At 35.2% G+C, this 18,894-nt stretch overlaps 1 pseudogene; it reads left to right on the top strand.

The window, feature by feature from the left end:
* The first annotated feature begins 434 nt into the window (after positions 1–434).
* LOC141250236 (uncharacterized) overlaps positions 435–18,894 on the top strand; it is a 36,390-nt pseudogene continuing 17,930 nt past the window's right edge.

Genomic DNA, 18,894 nt, shown 5'->3' with positions numbered 1-18,894 from the left:
TCGTATGTAATATTGCCTCCTCACAGACCAAAACAAGTGCTGCAGCTTCACATGGAACATGCTTACTTTATATCCCAGAACGTTACAAGTAATAAACATCTATATAATTTAACACCAAGTTTTTATGTTATCTTCACATTTTATGTATCTAATACCTACTTTATATCCGACAGAATGTATGTTGAACTCATATCAAGTAATATTGCTCAAGGGGGCCTTATGCTTTCAAAGACTTCATTTGTTAAGCTTTTGCGGTATGGTACCTCCCCACATGTGAAATTTTCGCTAGTTATTTTTTGTAATGCTTTAACACTCAATTATTTATTTATCTTATTACAGGTCAATGAAAAGAGAGACACTTAAGCTTGTTGAAAGATTTCTAGAAAAAGGCTGAAGACCAACCACATATAGGAACACAATTCATCCCTCCTATAATGGACCTTGTGCTCAGTGACTATGCTAGAAATGTTCCTGATGCTAGAGAATCAGAAGTGCTATCACTTTTTGCAACTATAATAAACAAGTATACAATTTCTACAATTTCCTTCTCTGCAGATAATTTGGTGTAAATTGTCTAAATGTTTTTTATTTCACTGATCTTTCTGTAGATACAAAGTTGCAAGTTGCAATGATTGAAGATGTGCCTCGTATATTAGTGGCGTGTTCCAGTGCACATTAAAGGTGAATTTTAAACTCTTTCATTTATACTCTTATTTTGTAAGGTTGCATTGGAGATTGTTTCTGAATCAATCAATTGCTGTAATTGAACACATGAAATTATTGTATTATTGTGGTAACCACTTGGGGGAGATCTCAAGACAAGGAAACCACTGGAAAATTACTGAAACTAAGCTATTGAACTAAACAAATACTTAAACTTACTAATTAAGAAATTAGTTATGCAGGGACTTAATGCCCTGATTAAACAAAATTTAGTTAGCATCTGCATGCGTTTTTTCTTTGTAGGTTTTTCACGCGTAACAACTCATATTTTATTATCTCACCAATCTTTTCTTGTATTCAACAGATGATTACAAACAACTTCGAAGAATACCCTGAGCACCGTCTGAAATTCTTCTCTCTTCTACGAGCCATTTCTACTCACTGTTTTCCAGCTTTGATTCGTTTGTCCTCTCAGGTTAGGATTTGAGACTTAATATGAACTAATGTGGTGCATTATATTTTCCAGCTTTTTATTACTCTTTTTCAGACAATCGAATTTTCACAATGAATTGGTTTCTTGATGCAGCAACTGAAACTTGTCATGGACTCCTTCATCTGGGCTTTCCATCATACAGGGGAATATTGCTGAAACTAGGTTGAATTTTCTGTTAGAAATGCTCAAGAACTTTCAGGTACTACAAACACAATTAGCCTTTGTTCAATAGTGGGGAGGTTTATTTATGTTTGCCTTAAATGAGCTGTTGACTCTTGACCAGGTTTACTATTGAGCAACAAATTGTTGATGTATTAACTGATACATTGCACAAACCAAGTTTCAAGTTGCAGGTTTTGGTGTTGCAACATTTGTTTTGTCTGGTAATATAGATCATGATTTTATGTTTTCTACCCAAAATTTAGATCTAAATTGTTGTCCAATCATCATCATGTACTTCTTTTTCCAGGTACAATCTGGTGCACTAATAGAGCCTCTATGCGATTTAGCTACTGCTTCATATATCACAGCTCCTTGTGGAGATAAGTTGCTTTACTCTCTTCTTTGTTTCTTTCTTTCTTTTTGTGCTTCATTTTTAATTGGCCATTTGTTTCTCCTCTCTTCAGGCTGATCCTGGATGGGGAAGACCCTCCATGGAAGAGTAAGATAACTCACAGCTCCTTGTGGCCATTTGTTTCTTATCTTGTGTTATCTTGTGTTTTCTTTGTATTTTGCGAACTTGTTTTGAGCTCCTTGCGAGCCTGTGTATGTAATGTGTTTTTGATTTGTCCATATCTTATGGTTTTTGCATGTTCCTTTTGATTCTGTTATTCGTAGTTCTCCACGTGATCATCCGCTTGCCCTTTTGGCTACTTATGCCAACATTGTAGTGAAAAATGCAAGCATGAGGGGGTCGGGTGGGAACATTTTAACTTTGAGAGTGAGGAGTACATAGAAACCAGGGTTGATAAAATAGATAATGCAGAGAAATCAATGCATGTTTCAACCAAAATTCATAAACTTCATGTATTTTTTGTTAAAATTAATGCATTTTTAATACAAAATTCACACTATTTTTTTTTGAAGTTTTAACAAAATTAATGCATTTTGTGATAAAATTCATTTACTTTATTATAAGGTTCATTTGTTTTTTAACAAAATTCATACGCTTGACAAAACTTATTTACTTTAATCAACTTCATGCATTTTACATAAAAATTATTATATTTTTTAACAAAAATCTTGCTCTTTACTTTAAATATTTGTTTTTTTCTTAAACCCCAGCATTTTTTAGAAATATTTAGGCACTTGTTAATAGAATTGAAGCACTTTTTAGTTTCGTAAAGTTCATGCATTTTATACTAAGATTTATGCACTTTTGAACAAAAATCATGCACATTATTGTTAAAATCATGCACTGTTTAGCAAAATTCGTATACTTTACATTAAATTCATGGACTTTACTGTAGAATTCATGTACTTGACACTTAAATTCTTGTATTTTCTAACAAAATTTTGTATTTTAAAATTCATGCATTTTTATTAAAATTCATGCACTTTACATTAATATTCATTTATTTTACTTTAAAATGCATGCTTAATTGAAGAAATCATGCATTTAATGCTAACACTAACCATTGACTAAGAGTGTTGACAACTATTGACCACATGCATGAAAATAATGCATTAATGCAGAGAATTATAACACTTTTTTAACAAAAATTCATTCTTTTTATATTAATTCATGCACTTTTAACCAAATTTTTTTTACTTTATATAAAAACTTATGCATTTTACAATAAAGATCATATATTTTATTGTAAAATTCATGCATTAACAAAATTTATGCACTTTACAATATTTTAAATCAAAATCCATGCATTTTAAAATATAACTATTATAATATTTTTAAGAATCATGCACTCTGTTTTAAAATTAATGCACTTTTTTTTATCAAAATTTGTGTACTTTATATCAAAAATCATTGACTTTCTTGTAAAATTTATGCACTTTTAACTAAAATTCATGTACTTTTAACCATAATTCATGTACTTTTAATCTAGACTTATGCCTTTATATGAAATTCCTGAACTTTTTAACAAAAACCATACACTTTATTATAAAACTTATATACTTTTATAGAAAATTCATTCACTTTATCATAAAACTCATGCATTTTTTAGTAAATTTATTTACAAAATTCATACACTCATGCACTTTATTGTTGACCATTAACATTAAATTTATGCAGTTTAGTAAAATTCATGTACTTTATATTAAATTTATGCATATTTAACAAAAATCAAGCACTTTACGCTAAAGCTCCCACACTTTTTGGCAAAAATTATAAACTTTTAGCAAAACTTAGCACTTTATGACTTATGTATTTTGCTTTTAAAATTCATGTATTTTATAACAAAATCCATTTGCTTTGTAGCAAAACTTTTGCATTTAACATTCAAAACCCATACAATGTTAAACAAAATTCATGCAACTCCTGCACGTTTTAACAAACATCATGCACTTTATGACTTATGTATTTTACTTTTAAACTCATGTACTCTAACAAAACATCATGCACTTTCAGAACTCATACAATTTTAAACAAAATCCATGCAATTCCTGCACTTTTTAACAAACATCATACACTTTAATGTAAAACTCATAAACTTTTTTTTTTACCAAAAATCACACTTTACCGTAAAATTCATACGCTTTTTAGCAAAATTCATACACTTTATACTAAAACTCCTACCCTTTTTAACAAATAAATATGCACTTTTTAGCAAATCTCATGCACTTTATAATAAAACTCATGTATTTTACATTAAAATTCATGCACTTTTTAGCAAAATTCTTGCTCTTTACACTAAATTTCATGTACTTTTAACCAAAACTCGTGCTAAAATTCCTTCACTTTTTACCAAAAATCTTGCACTTTCCTGCAAAAATCATGCACTTTGCACTAAAACTCATGTACTTTACTGTAACACTCATGCACTTTTTAGCAAAATTCTTTAACTAATGCTTATAACCATGCACTAATGTGTACAAATCATACAATAATGATAACACACCAAACATGCACGAAATGAAAGAAATTATTAGCTAACACCAACCATTGATCGACAATGCTCAATCCTAGCTATTGAATTAGGATGTATTCTTATTTATCATTTTAATGATTATTTTCATGCAAACCGGATCCTACATTAAGAGATAAAATGTATTGCACATCAAGCATCCATAATGTATACTCTTTTGACTCATGAAACCAACTTTGATAATTGTGCATGTCAAGATAACTTCTTCTAAAGAAATATTTTATGAATATATATATATTTAGGTTCTAGTAAAACGACCTCTTCTAGTAAAACAATAGTAATATTCTAGAGCGTTGTATTAGAGTAAAATATAAGATTAAGATTAAATCAATTATTTTATGATTTAAAAAAAAAGACAGTAAATTAAAAAATATCTACCAGAATTCCCCTTTTCTAGGTATTTACTACATTTTCTAATTTTAAAAACAGTAAATTAAAACATTTATTTTCAGATGTTAAAAACAAGTTATTTTCTGATTCAGAAAAGTAAAATAAAGAACACGAAAATCATTACTCGAAATGCGAAAATCATTACTCAGAATTGTGATTTTTTTGTGTGAAAATCATTTACTAGAGTCACGAAAATTGATTTACAACTACGATATTCGAATTTGGGTTAACTCAAACTAGGATGAAATCGAAAACATAAAAAGAGATTAAGAATATCCATGAACACTTTTCGAACATTGCTGATTGACTTTGAAATAAATAAATTTGATTTTTAACAAGTATTACAAACAATGAATACTGAAACTACGATCCCGAATATCTCTTAAAAAATCATGAAAATTACAAGGATTTACTCGAAAAATATACCTTCGATGTGGTAGCAATCTAAATTTTTTGACTTTGAATTGATTTTTGGGAAAAACACAGTTGAAAATCAACGTGAAGACCATAATATGGGAACAAAAGTAAATCGTTATCATACAACAAATGATCGAAAAAATGCATCTTTATGGATCTTGCAAAATATGCAACAATATGGAAACAACAAGTATTGAATCGCGAAAAATATACGACAAATATTGAAACCTGTATGGTAACTAGAAAAAACGCATCTTCATGGATCTTGCAAAAATTGTAATCCCTGAACGAAGAAACTCTTGGACGATGAAGCAGAAAAAATCTTTAATGAATTTTCTAATAGAAAATATAATTAGGAGAGCGTTGTTGAAGAAGAGAAAGTAAAAAAGTAGATATTATTTTGATTTCTATCCTTTTTTCCCTCTCTATATTCTCTCTAATTTTTTGAATTAATTTTCTTTTAATCAATTTAATTATTCTAATCAAATCCAGCCCCTCCATTTTCTTCAATCTGATGGTTCAGATTAGTACTATCGTTTTACCACAAAAACCGTGTTACCAAAACCCCTCTCTCTCTATATATAAATAGATCTAATGCACGTAATAAATGATCGAAATAACAATAATATGCAAAACAACTTGAACAAAAATAATTTAAGTAACTTAAAATATTATCGGTTTATGCATGTTATATATACTATGTAATAAAGACATGAGCATATCCATGACCAACAAAAAATATACTAAAATATATGTAGTAAAAGTCAATTAATTGTGTAGGTAGAATATAAGTATAAATTACTCAAGATATTCTTAAATTCCAAACCAGTATAATGTGTTAAAACTAATTGATTGCATAACAACATACAACTATGAAAAGTTATTAAAATAAGAATTTACTTGTACTAAAAATCGCACTAGAAGACATCTTCTGATTATCGTCCTATGATTGAGACTTAACCGCTTTTTGACTTCTGTTCCCAATGCATGCTCCCTCTGCGTCTTCTCCTATGAAGATTTATCCCATATTTTCTTCTATTTTCCATTTACTTTACGAATGATTTCTATGTTTCAGAATCGAATCCACCACATCTAGTACATTCCCAATTACGGTTCCTTTCAGTCTGACTTCGACGACTTCCTCAACCGCAATACTATCATATTTCGTCACCCTTCTGGAAATCATCTGCCCGCCGACATGGAATTTTTTCAGTACTCCAACTAGAAAATGGATTTGATGAATGATTCCGCTGCACATAAGCACCCAAATGTACAAATGGCTAAGAAGAACCAAATTTGTTGGAGAAAGCCCCCTCCTGGATGGATTAAGATCAATTTCGATGCATCTGTTTCTCCATCTGAGGACAGCTACATTGCATGTATCTCTTTTTTTGTTAAAATGTAAATAATATAAATGGCATGTCCCAAAAAGGGAATTCAAATCACAAACAGTCCAAGAGCACACATGGAATAACACACAGGCTATCCATACTGTGCTAAATAATCATCAGAATTAGTGTCCAAGTGCCGAGATAACCATAGTCATAGGAAACATGTCATAAAGAAGTCTAAAAACATGAATGCTAATCTGTCTAACAATGACCTCAACCGGACTTCGGTTGTGCTAAAAAATAAGCGCATTCCGTGCCTGCCAAACCAAGTAAACCGTCGCCGAGAGCGCAAACGTCTGAGCCCTAGCGAGAATTCCTCCACCATGTGCATGTGCGCGCAGCCAGACCATAGTACTACGGATAGAAGTGCAAGAGTGAGGGATGCAAAACCTGGTACAAAGCGCTTGCCAGACGCTCATGTTTAAATGTTTCCATAGCTAGTTAATATAGTACTAGAAGATGATTATTAAGAATATTTTGTAAATAAAGTTATTAGAAAATTCTATACAAATTATCAGATGACTTAATCCACATTTCATTTTATATTATAGGTATTACATATTTCATATTTACAGTTCTTGGAAAATTCTATACAAATTATTAGATGACTTAGTTCACATATGTCATTTTAACATATAGGTGATTCCTTGCTAAATTCTATACTAATATTAGTGAAGTCTTATAATTTCGCAGTTTAATAATTCTTCGTACCTTGGTGACTTTGGTTACTCATACAATATTGAAGAACCACCAAGACATTCATCCTATGTAGGGGAATACGGGTATAGTTACAACGATCAAGAACCTCAAAGACATTCATCCTATGTAGGAGAATATGGGTATAGTTACAACGTTCAAGAACCTCAAAGACATTCATCATATGTAAGTAATCCTGGGCAACCCGATGAACCATTTGCCGGGTCTTTTAGTGAGTACATGCAACATACGATAGGAGATGATGTTGGTGGTTCCCAACCCAATGACGACATTCAATTTGGATTTCCTCCTCTAAGCCCCCACCCAACCTTCCCTGGTACTGCTCCCGAGGTTCAGTCAAGAGACTACACGGAAGATTTTTGCAACGACTTAGTTTAGAAAACTAAGAAAGAGGCAATTCAATGGGCGAAAGATGTAGCAATCAAACTGAACTTTGTTCTCAAAGTTGGACGTACACAATCGTCTTCATTTTTTAAAATGGGTTATGTTGCGCTTCGTTTCATTAGGGAAAGGAAGGACCCTCCAAAAAAGACCCCGAAAAGACGTCGAAGACTGGCCGTTGTGATTGCCAATTTGGTCTTGATTTGCACGAGGGACCAAGAGGAGAATGGAGGATGAAAGTAAAAGAAAGCAAACACAACCATTCTATTGGAGAGCATCTCATCGGGGTTCCTTTAGCAAGGAGACTAAAAGAAGAGCAATTGGTCAAGGTGAGAGACATGCTTGACAGTCATTGCAGGCCCCATAGTATTATGACCGAATTGAACAAGAATCCAAACAACTATACTATAAAGAAGCAGTTGTACAACACAATCTACAAAATCCGTAATCAGAAAAAAAGAGAAAAGGACCGTTGTCCAAGAGTTTTTTTACAGATGCAAAGAGAATCGGTATTTTTTAGAGTATAGGATAAATCCAAGCACCAACGAGCTTCAAGATGTGTTATTTGCGCATCCAGAATGCATGGACCTTCTAAGGGCATTCCCATACATCGTCGTGCTTGATTGTACATACAGTGTTATCCGGTAAGCGTAAGACTTATTTCATGTATTTACTTTTATTATACATCATGTACTTATATAATGCATTATATTTTAGGTCAAACAATCTGTTTTTGGAGATAATCGGCGTCACCAACTCTGGTAAAAATTTCAGCATTGCTGGTTGTTTCCTAACCGGTGAGACAAACGACCCATATATATGGGCCATACAACAGCTGAAGGAACTTTATCGTCTAGTAGATAGGGCGCCAATTTGTTTGGTGACGGATAGAGAACAGGCGTTGATAAACGCAATGGATAGCTTGTTGCCAGACGTAAAGTTCATATTGTGCAAGCGTCACATAAAGAAGAATATAGAAGCACATGCACTCAAGACATTCAAAGACAAAGAAATAGCAAGTGCGTTTAGTTCTGCATATTATGGGCTATTCAATAAAAAACTTATGGAGGACCATATAAGAAGACTAAGGAAGGACCCAATGATGAGCCAAGCCCCAGGCCCATGACAAGATCAAGGGCAAAGAAGCTTAGAAGTGACCTTACAACTCTCATTGGCAAGGTAACTTCTGGCTTAGCTATGGATGAGCACAGGATAATGTGGTGCCCAAACCAGTTCTATGCCTTAGAGGAGGCATCCCCCAACACATTTGATATTGTGGAAGTGACCAACAAAGGTCATCTATCTAGCTAGATTTCCCTTTCAAAATCAGTGTTTGTATGATTTGGTATTTTGACACTTAGCCAATTTTAGGCTGAATCCGGGTAGATGTTTTGTATGGGCCCTTAGCTCCTTGGTCACACATGATCTCAAGAGGATGTCTAAGGATAAAATGGACTTCTTCCTTTCTAGTTTTAGGTAGTAAAAGTCCGGACCATGTCTCGGCTATTTAAGGGTCCAAAATCAGTTTGTAATGACAGTTTTTGCCAATTTGAAGCTATTGAATGTGTGTTTGTTTTCTTCATCATAGTGAGACTCTATGATCAATTGAAGGCCGGGCCTTTGTGTGTTACTGGAGGCTCAAAGTGTGGAGAGTGTAATCTTGAGATGGGAACCATTTTCATTCCCTTTTGAAGCCGCCTCTAGGTGCTATTGACTCAAGGTTCATGTGTGTCTAGTTGTATGTTCTAGGGTCTTATCGCCGGCCTATTGTGTCAAGGTTCAGTCCAAGGTGCCTTAGGTATATTTGGTAGATATGGTTCTTGAATTAAAACCTATCTAAGTCGTAGTTGAGTCTAGGTTAGTTTCCATTTGAAGTCATTTGTTGAGTCTAGTCTAGTTTTGCTTCATTTGTTCATTGTTGTTTTTGAATTCTGTTTTGTGTCTTCTAACCATTTGAGTGATTTTTTGTGCTTAGTGAGCCTAGATCGACATTGCAGGGTGACCCTGTATCAAAGTGTTATCAGAGCTAGAGTGGTTCACTTGATCAAAGCCGTCCTCAAATCCAAAAACGCTTGATGACTCCATTGTTGTCAAGAACAAAAATATTTACCTTTCCGGTTTGAGTTTCTGATTTGAAAACGTTAAACTAGTTGGTTTGCTTTGAAATTTTGCAGCAAGAAAGCTAAGGACGAGATCTTTAAAGTTTTATAAGGAAGTTTTGAGCCAAACTCCAAGGATTTGTCAAGAATTCCCCAACCAGTACCCTTACCGGCAACACTCCTGCGGTGGAGACAACCTCTCAAAGTCTTGAGCCGCCCTTAGGTCAAACACGTCCCTAGCACCCCTAACTGCTACTTGGCACTCACAAGGATGTGGGGGAGATATTTCAAAAAGAAATTCATTAAAAGAACTAAAGGCGTGTCTGAGATAGGCCTCACTAAAGCGTTTGAAAGTTAGTTCCTACAAATTAGGGCTTTTTGAACGGGTGAGAAGAAAACTACCACACGCCCTCTCTCCTGAAATTCAGGCATCATTTGAACCACCATATTACGTATTAAGTCGGTATCTTTCAATTTTATTATTATTTTTTATTAGTTTTAAAATCTCATTAAAAGAAAAGGCCAAGAAAGGCATTGAAAGAACCGGGTTCAATTGAGAAAAGAAGGTGAAGCCAAGTGATTTAAATGTTGAGTCCGAGTCTGTAAGCTATTCTAAATCAAGTCCAGGTCTGTAAATTGTTATCCAACCACGGAGGAAGAGGATTGCCATGTGCCTCTTATCCTAACCCAAAAGCCAAGCCACATCTAGTCCTAGCCGGCAAACGTTTGCTAAAAGGCTAATCTCTTGCATCCCTACCCTCATTCTTGACATTGATTGGCTAAGGTGGACAATTCTGGAGGCACACTATAAGGATAAAGTCTAAGGTATTCTCCTACAACTTGTCCTTGCCTTCTAGCTACTTAAAGTGTTCAAATTAGCTTACCCGGATACAATTGTTTTGGTTTGAATTTGGTGAGACTTTAATTAGTAGAGCCCCGGGACCAAATCTGGTGAAAATTTGCAGTTTGTTAGTTCAAGAGGTCTAGTTTAAAAGTCCAAAAGCTAGGTAGAAAGGCACGAGTCAATTTTGATTTAGCCTAAGCCCTAGTTGGTCACCCGGATAACCCTAGCACCCTACCGATAAAGCCTTAGTTGTTAACTTGGCTAGTGTTTTAACCATAGAGCCCCGGATCCAAATCCTTTGAATTTTGGTGTGCTTAACATTTGGTTTCAATACTTTCTAAGTCTTGAATTTCAGACAAGAGGCACGAGTCGATTCCAAGAACGCTTAAGGAGAAGTTGGCTGCCCGGCTACATTGAACTTTAAGCTTTTGACGTGTTGTTGTTTAGTGTGCTATGATGAACAATCCAGGTGATGGAGACTCTGTAAATGGCTCATAAAGAGGATCAAGGAGCCCTGTAAGGCCGGTGAGAGAGACACCCACACATCAGAGCCACACTCATGAACCAGAGATGATGGTTCTCTTGAGGAACTTGACTGAGCAAGTCACTACACTTGCTGGGAGGATCAACACCATGGAGTCTAGGATGGTCCAACCAGATCCACCACCACTGAGAATACCTACACACTTTTAAGTAGGAGAAGGATCAAGGAGACCCCTTCCACCTCAAGAAGATGTTTTTTCCAACCAAAGGCAACAAGACCTTGAGTACCAAAGGAGGTACCACATACCCACGCCTTCACCAAGAGCTAGAGTCACACAAGAGCCACCCTTGCCTCCTATAAGGACACCAAGAGAGGTACATCCTAGTTACAACCCTTACTTAAGGCAAGATGAGTTTGCTCATGAATTTCGGGAGGAAACCAATGATGATTACACCATGTGGGGAAGGAGGCCTAGGAACATGCAAAGGCCAAGAGATGAGGATGGTCTAGGAAGGGTCAAGGTTACCATTCCTTCCTTTGAGGGACGATGTGATCCATATGTGTACATGGAGTGGGAAGAGAAGATTGAACAAGTGTGAATGTGCCACAACTTTCCAGAACCAAGGAAGATCCAACTTGCAGCCTAGAGTTTCAAGGCTATGCCATGAAGTGGTGGAGCCATTTGGTGAAGGAGAGGAGGCTACATCATGAGCCACCAATTGAGACATGGGATGAGATGAGGGCATTGCTAAGAGGGAGGTTCATCCCTGCCCACTACTCCAGAGAGCTCAAGCACAGACTTGAAACCATCAAGCAAGGATCTATGAGTGCAGAAGAAGCCTTTAATGCCATGCAAGTGGCTATGATCAAGGCGAACGTCCATGAAGATGAAGAGGCCACTATGGCTAGGTACCTCAGAATCCTACACCCTAGCCTATCCTATGAGGTAGATATGTATCCCTACCACAACTCCACTGAGTTACTCCACAAATCTATGCAAGTGGAGAAGAAGTTCAAAGCTAAGAATGCAAGCAACCTAAGAGGAAGTGGAGCCGGTTCTACTAGCACTTGGAAGAACCATAGTAGTGCTCCTACACAACCTACTTCTAGAGACTATGGTGCACACAAGGAGGCTCCAAGCAAGCCTCAAATAAGCCTAGCACCAAGGCCACCAGGCCCCTTCTCTAGCAAAAAGGGAAGTACTAATCCTTTTAACTCTACTTTGAATCCTAGAACTAGTTCCATTGAATGCTTTAAGTGTAGAGGCAAAGGTCATTGTGCTAGAGATTGTCCTAATAAGAAAACTATGATCTTAAATCATCTAGGACAATATGAATCTGAAAGTGAACAAGAAAATGACCCTATTGATGAGCATAATAATGATAACCTAGGAGATGATAATAGAAATGAATATGAGTTTGAACAAGGAGATAGTTTGTTGTGTAAGAAAGTGTTGCATGCTAATACCCAAGAGGTAGAGGATAACCAGAGAGAAAACTTGTTTCATACTAGGTGTATAGTGAAGGATAAGGTTTGTGATGTGATAATAGATGGTGTTAGTTGTTGTAACATAGCTAGCACTGAGATGGTCAACAAGTTGAACCTTAGTACCTCTCATCACCCTAGGCCTTACAAACTACATTGTATGAGTGAATGTAGTGAACTTAAAGTTTTTAGACAATGTAAGGTAGCTATGAAACTAGGAGCTTATGAGGACACGGTCCTATGTGATGTCTTACCTATGAATGCATGTCATATCTTGTTAGGTAGAGCATGGCAACATGATAACAAAGTGATCCATGATGGGTATAGCAATAAGCACACATTTGATTTTCATGGAAAACAAGTTACTTTGGTGCCTATGACTCCTTTACAGATTAGTGAAGCTGCATAAAAGAGGAGGGCAAGAGAGTTCCAAGAACAAGGCATGGAAGAAAGAGGAAACAAGTGAGAAAGTGGAGAAAAGAAGCCGGGCGAACAGACTTACTACCCCGGGAAACAGACTTACTACACCGGGAACAAAGAGAAACCGGGCTCTTTTCTCTCAGCAAAGCAATTTTCTTGTAACCAAGGAGGAGATCATGGAGCAATGCTTGCCTCCATACCTTAGGCGCATGCACCTTAACAAGGACAATACCTTATCTACTGAATAGATGCTTGATGACCAACATGATGATATGAAGTCCTTATTGCCTATGGAGGATGAAGGCTTGTGGTCAAGCCCTTTTCAAGAAGGGGAGGATGATGGAGGACCATCTAAGAAACCTAAGGAAGGACCCCATGATGATCCAAGCCCCAGGCCCATGACATGATCAAGGGCAAATAAGATTAGAAGTGACCTTACAACTTTCATTGGCAAGGTAACTTCTGGCTTGGCTATGGATGAGCCCAGGATAATGTGGTGCCCCAAACCAGTTCTATCCCTTAGAGGAGGCATCCCTTAACACATTTGATGTTGTGGAAGTGACCAAAAAAGGTCATCTATCTAGATAGATTTTCCTTTCAAAATCAGTGTTTGTATGATTTGGTATTTTGACACTTAGCCAATTTTAGGCTGAATCCGGGTAGATGTTTTGTATGGGCCCTTAGATCCTTGGTCACACATGATCTCAAGAGGATGTCTAAGGGTAAAATGGACTTCTTCCTTTCTAGTTTTAGTTAGTAAAAGGCTGGACCATGTCTCGGTTATTTAAGGGTCCAAAATCAGTTTGTAATGACAGTTTTTGCCAATTTGAAGTTATTGAATGTGTGTTTGTTTTCTTCATCATAGTGAGACTCTATGATCAATTGAGGGTCGGGCCTTTGTGTGTTACTGGAGGCTCAAAGTGTGGAGAGTGTAATTCTGAGATGGGAACCATTTTCATGCCCTTTTGAAGCCGCCTCTAGGTGCTATTGAATCAAGGTTCATGTGTGTCTAGTTGTATGTTCTAGGTTCTTATTGTCGGCCTATTGTGTCAAGGTTCAGTCCAAGGTGCCTTAGGTATATTTGGTAGATATGGTTCTTGAATTAAAACCTATCTAAGTCGTAGTTGAGTCTAGGTTAGTTTCCATTTGAAGTCATTTGTTGAGTCTAGTCTAGTTTTGCTTCATTTGTTCATTGTTGTTTTTGAATTTTGTTTTGTGTCTTTTAACAATTTGAGTGATTTGTTGTTCTTAGTGAGCCTAGATCGACATTGCAGGGTGACCCTATATCAAAAACTGAGGCTTCATATTATGAAGAACTAAACAAAATTGTTAATACTTGGTCGAGGTGTCCTCATTTGCACAAGTATATGGAAGATTACTGGCTTGCACCACACAAAGAAAGAATTGTCTCTGCATGGACTGACACGGTTTTCAACCTTAAAACCCATACGACTAACAGGTGATTATATGCCACTATTTCAGTTTTTTGATCTTATTTAATACAGATTACATATTTTAGTTATTTATTACAAATTACAGAGTCGAAGGTGCTCATGGGGCGCTTAAGAACTACCTTACAAGTTCTAAAGGCAACATATCCACAGTGTGGAATGAAGTCCATGATATGTTGCGTAACCTTGTGAAAGAGATAAAAGGTACATTCAACATCAGCATGCAAAAGATGATTAGGGGGAAGAGTGATAAAGGAATATTCAGAAGCATGTGTTTTGTGGCCTCTGGGAAGTGCATTTTGAGGCTATCAAATGAGTATGATAAGGGAGTAGATCCCAAATGCGTCAGGAAATGCATATGTATGATTAGGAGCAGGGATGGCTTACCTTGTGTGCACGAAATGGCTCCATATGTAAGGAATGAAATACCATTACCTGTTTCAAGTGTGCACCCATTCTGGAGGACTCTTAGCCTGCAACAAGATCCTTTAGATATTGATGTACTACAAGTCAGACGAGATGTGTACAAGAGCAAGCTGGATGAGTTCGTGCACAATGATTTCAACAACCTATCCCTCGAAGAACAGGCCAAGTGTCTATATGAGATGAATAGGATTGCACACCCTGAACAAACTGATGTGCATGACTTTGCAAATGTCAAACACAAAGGTAGACCTTCGGGTGCAAAGAATAAAGCAAAACCACCTCCACCACCATTCGGCGTGACTAAGAGAGTGCCATCTCACTGGGAGCATGTTGAAGAAGAAGTTGAGGATATGGGCACACCTCCCAAGAAGCAAAGGAACACACGTAAGAAGACGGGGCCGGAGGAAGTTCCTTACATTTCCCTAACCACCTAAGAGTTCCCAAATTACAAATTTCCAAGACGTATCAGGTACTTGCCGAATTTTTTGATACAACATATAGTGGGGTGGTATGAAATTGTACCTGATGGAAATTGTGGCTATCGAGCTATAGCATTTGGTATGGGTGACTCAGAAGAGAGTTGGATGAACATAAGAGAGCTCATGATGTTTACAACCAAGAGAGACTGGGATGTCTTAGAAAAGACGATGACATCACCTATTACTATGCATGCTATGCTATTGAAGCTTCATTTCTTAGATCGGGATTGCTTTGACCCTAAACCCACTTGGTTCACAGTTCCAGATATGGGTAGAATTGCAGCAACTGCTCTTAACATGATATTAGTAATCTTTAGTAAGGGTGGCAGCTCTACATACCCACCAATTAGGGCAAGGCCAGATTATTTGCAAGGACAAATGCTCCAAATCGTATGCCTTGGGCACGTGAAGGAAGAAAATCATTGGATTGCGGTAATATTAACGTTCTAAATTGGTACATTTTTTCATTCACGATTAAATATCCTAATTGACTATATTTCAGGTTCTTCTTGACGACGAGTGCCCATTGCCCCCAATTACTTGCATGTGGGGATATCATCATGAAGGATCGGCTTTACAGTTGATCGCTCCATATATGTCTCGTCTTCAATCTTACATCGATAAACTTCATGCACATTAAATTCAATGTATTTTTTTTGTAAAATTATTAGTAATAAAATCAATTACTTTGTTGCAAAAAAAGTGTTCTATAAAATCAAAATATACCCGATCACGGTGATTGACCTTAACATTCATCTCAATTTACTATATAGTTAATAAAAATGACTAATAAACTTATTGAAAAATGTTAGTGTTATAGGTAAATTACATTGCTCTCTATATGGTTAAAGGAGAGATGAAACCACATCGATATCATCTCGATAATGCTATAGGTTAGTAAACATTTCATTTTTTGTTAAAATATAGTATAAAAGACTATATATGTCTTATATATTGTAATAAACTTATTGAAAATTGATTAAGTGAAGCCAATTGGAATATAACAGAAATCGGCGGTTGGTACAGCACCGAAACCGGCGGTTGGTGCAGCAGAGAAACCGATGGTTCCAACAGCACAGAAACCGGCGGTTTGTGTCGCCCAGGAACCGGCGGTTAGTGGAGGGTAGGAACCGGCGGTTTCTTACCTGCGTTAAAAAGCAAAAGAAATGTTGCGTCATTTAGCAACACCCTATTATAATTATAAAGTAAGTTTTGGAAGAATATAAATGCAATAATTAATTATATTAAATTTTAAATACCTTATCAATTTTTCCTAAAAATATGTAAGTTAAATTAAAAAAATCAATAATTTGGAAAAAATTAGAACCAATAGGAAGAGGAGAAATAATAGTAGATCCAGTGAGAAAAATTGCACCTAATGGGAAAATTACACCTAGAAAAAATATTGGCAAGAATTCAGGAGAGAGCTTAAAATGGGATATCTTTAATACATAAATTGCATTGTTTTATTTTTAGTGAAAATCTATATTTAATATAGTAATTAATTTGAAATCTAAAAAATAATCTATGTTTAGTAAAGAGATTGATTAATATTCTAATTATTAAGTAAGTTTTAAAAAAATCATTCAAATTTAATAATTAGTAAGATTAAATATAACATTAAAAATAATCATGAATAAATATTGTATTGTTTTATCTTTAGAAAAATATAATTTAATATAATTACTTTATTTGGTGGAAGTTTTTTTTTCAAACAATACATCAAAATAATGGACACAATTAAATATCACATAAGAAAAATAGAAAATGCATTTTATAGTGTTTTATTTTTAGTGAAATCTATGTCTGAAATAGTATATGTTTATAAAAGAGATTGATTAATATTCTAATTATAAAGTAAGTTTTGGAAGAATAATTTAAATATAATAATTAATTAGATTAAATTTTAAATACCTTATCAATTGTTCCTAAAAATACGACAGTTAAATTAAAAAAAATCTATAATTTGAAAAAAAAAATCCAATAGTAAGAGGAGAGATAATAGTAGATCCATTGATAAAATTACACCTAGGGTCTGTTCGGTTCGTCAATGCTGTTAAATGCTGTTGCTGGTACTGGTGCTGGTACTGGTACTTTTATTTAATGTTGTTGCTGGTACTTTAATATATACTTGTTGTTTATATACATGTTCGGCTGAAAATGCTTTTAAAATTTTAAATTATAATAAAATACCTAATCTACCCTTGTAAATACCTATTTTTTGGGTTAAGAAATAACGCAGCCTTCTGTCTTCCTCCAAGCGTTCTTCTCCATGCCTTCATATCCAGCTTCTTCTTCCTTGTTCAATCTCGCCGGTGACCACCTTCAACACCGGAAAATTCGGAGGCAGCCGATGAGGAGTCGGATCCAGTCCAGATCCCGATGGCATTGCGACCCCTTAGCTCAGGAATGGCCAGAATCCAGTCCAGGTCCCGATTGCACGGCGAACGTCTCCAGATGTAGTCCAGATCTGACCGGAATCCTTCAAGAACGGCTCGAACCTTACAAATCCGGCAGAGATTCAGCCATTTTCGATTGCACGGCGAACGCCTCTCTATTTCCAGTTCCGTCGCCGGGGAGAAGGAGCCACAACATTACGAATCCGGTAATTTCTTCAACTGTACCAGTCCCGAGGAGATATATCTCGCAAAGAGGAAGACCCTGCTGGTAAAGAAAAAGCTTTTGGACCGGGGTGATGTCCGTTGCCGGAGCCGGTGACGATTAGGCGGAGGAGAGTGTGGCCGGTGAAACCATTGGTTGGAGGAGTTGCTGTTTGAACTAGACCAAGAACATGGGTAAAGAATGAAATTGGGTTTTTATTTTTGATTTCTCAGAAATTGGGTTGTAAGGGTAGATTTAGGAAATTTGATTTGTAATTGAGAAAAAAGTACTTCTTTTTTCACAAAGCATACATTGATTGCTTCTTATTTTGAGAAAAATAAGTACTTTAAATACTTTTTATTTTTTATAAGTAGACGAACCGAACGAGTACAAAATCTACTTATTTTCTAAAAAAGTAAAATAAGTACTTAGAAGTACTTATTTTTGACCAACCGAACAGACCCCTAATGAGAAAGTTACACCTAGAAAAATATTTGGCTAAAAGTAAGGAGAGAGCTTAAAAGGGGCTAGATTTAATTCATAAATTGCTTTGTTTTATTTTTAGTGAAAATCTATATTCAATATATTAATTAATCTGAAATCTAAAAAACAATCTATGTTTAGTAAAGAGATTGATTAATATTCTATTAAGTAAGTTTTAGAAAAATCATTTAAATTCAATAATTAGTAAGATTAAATATAACATAAAAAAACAATCGTGAAATAAATATTACCTTGTTTTATCTTTAGGAAAAAATAATTTTATATAATTACTTTATTTAGTGGAATTTTTTTCTAAACAATACATCAAAATAATGGACTCAATTAGATATCATATAAAAAATAGAAAATGCATAATATATTGTTTTTTTAGTGAAATCTATATTTAATATAGTATATGTTTATAAAAGAGATTGGTTAATATTAAAATTATAAAGTAAGTTTTGGGAATAGTTTAAATACAATAATTAGTTAGATTAAATTTTAAATACCTTATCAAGTGTCCCTAAAAATATGGTAGTTAAATTAAAAAGAATCAATAATTTGAA

Source organism: Phyllobates terribilis, unplaced genomic scaffold, assembly GCF_046119375.1.
Source record: "Phyllobates terribilis strain yellow unplaced genomic scaffold, ASM4611937v1 Scaffold_5491__1_contigs__length_51322, whole genome shotgun sequence".
NCBI lineage: Eukaryota > Metazoa > Chordata > Amphibia > Anura > Dendrobatidae > Phyllobates > Phyllobates terribilis.
The sequence above is the reverse complement of the archived record's forward strand: the minus strand, read 5'-3'. Positions and strand labels throughout refer to the sequence as shown.